Source organism: Cygnus atratus, chromosome 3 (assembly GCF_013377495.2).
Source record: "Cygnus atratus isolate AKBS03 ecotype Queensland, Australia chromosome 3, CAtr_DNAZoo_HiC_assembly, whole genome shotgun sequence".
Lineage (NCBI taxonomy): Eukaryota > Metazoa > Chordata > Aves > Anseriformes > Anatidae > Cygnus > Cygnus atratus.
The window spans coordinates 11,838,792-11,844,812 of record NC_066364.1 but is presented as its reverse complement, the minus strand read 5'-3'; positions in this window follow the sequence as shown (position 1 = coordinate 11,844,812).

Genomic DNA, 6,021 nt, shown 5'->3' with positions numbered 1-6,021 from the left:
AAAATCTCATTTTATATACTAAACATTACCCAAAGATCACAGAAAAATTGTACTAAATGGTAATTTATCATAAAATTCATAAGTTCTTGATTGATCACATGAATCAATCTTAAAAATGTGACACTAAGTTCCTCTGACTTCTTTTTTTAATGCGTAGATAAATCTTGCAACACAGTGAGGCATATCTTTTGGACCATATCAGAAGGTAGAGTACATATCCATGTGTTATGCAATGTGTTATTCTGGGATGAGAGCAGAGCTCTGTTAATATCAGTTGTATCTTAAAAAAAAGGCTTTGTTGTTGTCTGTTTCTTCTGCTGGAATAAATCCAGCACCTCAATTTGACATGACATGGAGCAGGATGCGAGCCCTGTTTCATGCCAAAAGTTCTGCCGTCAAAGCAGAACTTCGGTTCTGTAACATGCTCTGGTACAGGAAAGTGACACAAGTCTTGAGTGCCAGCAAAAAGCAGACGAGAGTAAATACAGAGATACTTCTCTTTCTGCTAGTGGTAGTTTTAGTAGAATTTACTGTTAAGAAATGAGTGTAAAAGGAGATTTGTTTCTTATTTATTTCATCTTCTTTCCTGGTCTAGAGTTATATAGCATCAACACAGTATCAATGGAAGGCAGATTGTCTATTGCATTTTTATTCCTGTACCACATGGTTTTCTCTTTTAAAATGCTGCCTAAATTCTCTTCACTCAGCTGCTCTGTTTCAGATACCAAAACACAGAAGAGGTTATGTTCGGATATGCATCCCATTTTGTATGGGAGCAATTTGCTTGTCTTTATAAAAAGCAGTTTTCTGGCACATTATTAGTTTCTTCGTCTTGATGGCAAACACTTCCCTTTTGATATTCAGTATTTCCACAGTAGCAGCCATGCTAGCAGAGTTCTCCCCCAGTGTGGTGTAGGATGGGGTATCACCCAGCTTCCCCCAGCTCATGCCCTGCCGGGAGCAGTCTCTGTCACTGTCACATTTTGGTGTGTGTCAGGAGACTTTAAAAGGCAAATGTAGAGGAACAAGAGGGAGGTCTTTCTGAGTCCAGAAGGGCATCTTTCATTTGCCTGGCTAGCATCAGGCAGAGCTTAGCTGGGGTGAAATTTCTGAGTAGTCTTGTGCGTATGTATGTTTTTTTTTTTTTTTTTTTTTTTTTTTTTTTTTTTAGGAAAAGGCACTGTGTGGCACAAATCAGTGGCAAAGCATAAACAGAAGGTAAATAAGTGATAGCACATCTGTGTAAGGCAAGGAAACAAAATATCACTTATTGGTTAGGTAGAAATTAGTGTCAGGCACCGTAATGCAAAATATTACCATTTAAAAGCAGACCCTGTGCTGATTTCCATGTGAACAGGTTGCTGTCAGGGAATGCTGAAAGTGTCAGGCAGCTTTGACTGGTAAATGCAGCACGGTGTCACCCAGGCCAGGATGCTGTATATTAATGCATTTATTCATTTCCACACATCCTTAACAAGTTGAACAAGTGATAGAAAGCAGCTAAGCTATGGAGAGCTTCTCTGATATTTTTTGATTAGCTGACAGTGTTTGTGAAGCTGCTAATACCTCTTCATCCAAAAAAGAACATTTCTGAAACAAAACCAAAATAACCTTGTGCTAGATGTGCAATTTGTGTCTGATAGCAGTAGCTCAGTTGCAGTCAGTAAATATTGCTGTCTGGTGCTCTATAGCTGCAGTGCTGCTGCTTGTATTTCTGAGATGTTTATGCTCTGTCAATCAAGAGGCAGCAGATGCCATTAAACCATCTCAGCACTTTCTGCTGCACCATAATTGCAGCATCTCTTCTAAGCACAGCAAAATGTCACGACTCACTGAGACTTCTTTGTTTAATTTCTTGTGTAGTTGGAGTTAATTTTTCATGATGGGCCTATGGTCCAAACATGATCTAGCAGAAGGAAGAGCCATTGTGTGCTTCTGGACAGGTTACGAGATGTTGGCATTTATTTCCACTCTGAAAGTTGCCCTTCCACCTGACTGGCACAGCTAAAGAAGGACAAACAGCAGTAATTCATAGTTAAGGAGCAAAAGGCAGAGTTCCTTGAGGTGTAATAATTAGATTAAATATAAATATGACTGCTTCCTTGAGAAATGATCTACATCTCATTTATTTTTAATGAATATATTGGAGAGGACAGTCTTTGCTTGGTATATAGGCAGAAAAGCAAGTCAAGGGCTCTCTCATCCAAACCCACATCTGATTCCCCCAGATCTCATACCAGTGGGAGGGAAAAACTTTGCACCACCCCTAACACAACCATGAACCTCCTGGCCAAGGAACTGGGTTTCCAAATTGAGGGCTGGTTGTGGAGGAAAACCCATCTCTGGCGTCTGGCTGGAAAGAGCCTCTCTTGTTTCAGCCATGACAATGTGGTGCCATGAATGAGGAACTCTTAACCATTTCAGTATTTTGTTGATTAAAAGCAATATTACATGGTTTCTTGTAGTGATTTATTAAGGTAATTTTTCACTGTTTCTTCAAGACTATTTCAAGTCAGAGCTCAAGAAGGCATTACAATGGTTTAATCTTTAGTTAATCTCTACTATTTAATGACATATATACTGTCTAATTTTCCTATTTTTTTTATGGTATTCAACAGTATTTCCACTCAAATCCTATTATAACTTGCACATAAGTATGCTGGACATGGTTATGGTGAAATTTGCTCTCATTGTCTTAGGATCTTTTATGAATCAGCACAGAGAGAAGGGCACCCTGGGCATTATTTATGTCCCCTAACTTCAGCTATTGTGTGGCTGATCATCTGGACTATCTCAGTCAACTGAGAAAAAACAGTGCTCTTCAGGAAACAGCACATCCTGTGTACACAAAGGTCCTGTCTGAAGATGGGACACATGTCCATTGGCTATGCAGCAAGCCTGTATGATTTCGTTAGATTAGATGCCTGGCCTTTAGGTAGATAAAGTTAGATGTGATGGGTGCGACACCACAAGGTGTAGGCACTTGACTGTCTTCTGGTGGTGCCATCCCCTGAACAATATATATGTAGGAACGGCCGTGTTTCTGATGTAGGTGTTTCAACCTGGGTGACATGACGACAGACACAGGAATTTATTCTGCAACCTTAATGTTGCTCAGTGATGGCTGCTGGGTAGGAATTAATTCAGCATAATATTGCTAAAAACATTTTCCTGTACAAGAAAACTTAGACTTTCCCAAAAAGCCTTGCTAGCTGTCTGTTAAAGTCTAGAATAACCTGCAAGTTGAAGTTCAGTTTCCTGTAGTAATTAAAAAATACACATAATAAAATACCAGAGGGAGCAAACCAGTGTTGGCAGAGGCAGGCACAATATGCTGACAGTACTTTTGTGACCCAAATTTGCATTATTTCTTGGCTTCCTGTAAGCTATATAAAATATTCTGACTGTGCCATGTGTTGTAAAGTCTGTCTCTATACATTAATATAAATATTATAATGGAGCCAAGTCCTGGTATTACAGCTGTGAAGCCAGAAAAAAATATACAAGCTTGGAGAAACTGCAAAAATATTGTTTGGCTACAACTGCAATTTTAAGGTTGTAGCTGCCTCAGTGGTGGGGAGGACAAGGGACCAAACACAGGTGCTGGTACTTGGGCTTCCCTTTCCCCCTTTGCACAGTTAGTACTGAGCTCTTCTTGGTAGTGCATAGAGGCTGAGGGACCTGTATGGCCTTGGGAACCACTCCAAAGACCCTTCCTGGCGCTACTATGCTTGTGGTCCTAGGAAGGAATGGGTATGGGTGAGAGTATAATGAGGTCTGTGTGGAATAAACAGCCTTTCAGGAGGTGGAATAATATCTCTGAGTTTGATGTCCCGACGCTCCTACACCCCTAAGAAGCAACCTGGGAGAGAAAGCAGATACAAGGGAGAAGTTCAAGGTCCAGATATTTAGCGACAGCCATTTGGAGGCTACTCTGTGTTGTGTTGATCCATGTGCTTTTATGGAATCACAGGTAGAGATTTATATATAACCTTGAACCTGTTCCATTAGATGCAATAATACATTTTCTTCCCACAGGCTTTTTGTTGCAGGTACAAAATTTCCTTTTCTCTAGGCCAGTTTCTAGCTATGGTGCTGTATCTGCCTTTCACACTGATAGGAGGTCGGTTGCTTCTGAAGTGTTACACATGCTATAAATTACTCTTGCAGCTTCTACCCCATTTCCTAGAAACCTCAAAACTGCAAGCATGAAAGAGTTCAATCAGTTTGTCTGTCCAATATTATTTTTTGACAGAATCAAATGCCATGCATTTCAGAGAAAGGGATCTTCTCTGCTCCTGAACTTTAGTTCCTAGTGAAATTTAGGACTTCTGGATAATTTTTTTATCAATTATTTGAAGATTAGCTTAGGCCCTACAACAAGGAGATAGATAATTCTGACATTTAATTCCAGGGGATGTAACCCCAAGTACACAAAAATCCATTTCTTTCTCTCTCCTTCTCTCCCTCTCTCCCTCTCTCCCTCTCTCCCTCTCTCCCTCCCTCCCTTCCTTCCTCTCTCTTTCTTTCTCTTTCTCTTTCTCTTTCTCTTTCTCTTTCTCTTTCTCTTTCTCTTTCTCTTTCTCTTTCTCTTTCTCTCACTCTCTCTCTCTCTCTCTCTCTCTCTCTCTCTCTCTCTCTCTCTCTCTCTTTTTTTTTTTAAGAGGTTTCAATCTTCTGTATTTGGACTGTGGATCTTTGGAAAAAAGCGTGGTGAATAACTATACAAAAAGCCAGCTTAATGCTCGGAAGTGCACAGGGATTTTGTAAGCAGGAGGATGTTGGTGTCTGACAGCATAGCTTCACAAGCCTCCTGGGTGGAAGGAAAAACAGATTTTATTTATTTATTTATTTTTCATTCTTTTTCTCTGAATAGTTCAGGAGGATATGGAGTAACAATCTTGCGGTGCTGTGGTGACTGAGAGTGTTGAATGAAATGATGGGTACATTGAAGTTAAGGCTGTTAAAAACTAACATAACTTTTTTGTAAACACCCCCCTCCCCTGGGTCAGTCACTTTTCGTGTTATTCCAACTTTTTTTGAACACAAAAGCATAACATAACAAAAGCATAGCAATATTTTTCCTTGCAGGGTTTTTTAAAGACTAAATTAGCTGTAGTTATAGGTGTGGAAAGAGAAATGGCTGGTGGGCAGGATGTTGGGGTACGTGGAATTTATTAGAATTTATTTTGCAATTCTGTTCTTTTGCCTTTGGCACCACACAATTGTTTTTTTATTTTTATTTATTTATTTATTTATTTATTGGTAGCAACTGAAGAATCAAAATAAATAATATATGGATATATTCTTTTCTGGAGGTTTTTTTTTTTTTTTAAACAATTGAATCTGGAGGAGAAAATATGGTACGCCATCTATATTGTTACAGGTCTTGAGGATGAATTATAATCTCATCAGAAGCATTCCTAACCAACATATGGATTCACACAGAGGTATGGTATATTTAATGCATCTTAAGTCACAAAATGTAAGTTCAGTGAATGAAAGGTCAAGAGAAAGGATGAATCTAGTTCTGTCTAGTTGCGGCTTTTGGTACTGTAATGCGCTTTTGGCTTTTAGACTGCCTCTGTAAATGGGAGACTAGTACTTAGTATTTTATATATCTAGACATATACATACTGATCGGACAGCTGTCAAAGCATTATTGTGTGGGCTTTTAGAAGTCTGGCACCAAAGGTAACCTCTCTTCATCTACTGTGCTGGCACTTGCCGAGGAGTTGCTGCGTTACAGGGGTGTGTGGTGCATGCAGAGTGATCTCATTAGGCAATGCAGTGCAAGTGTGCAAGGCGCAATGTGGGTCCTTGCCAAGGGTGCTTTGAGCTGGAACGTCAATTTTTGTTGGCTTGTTTTCACTGTATTATCACCTGCTGAAAATCTGTATGTGCACCACTTAATGTTTTAAGTCATCCCGATATGATTTAGCGTATCCAGAAAGGGCTTTGAAAATCCAAAGTTTCCTTGAAAGCTAACACTGAAATGAGGGAAAAAAGGTGGCTCAAAGA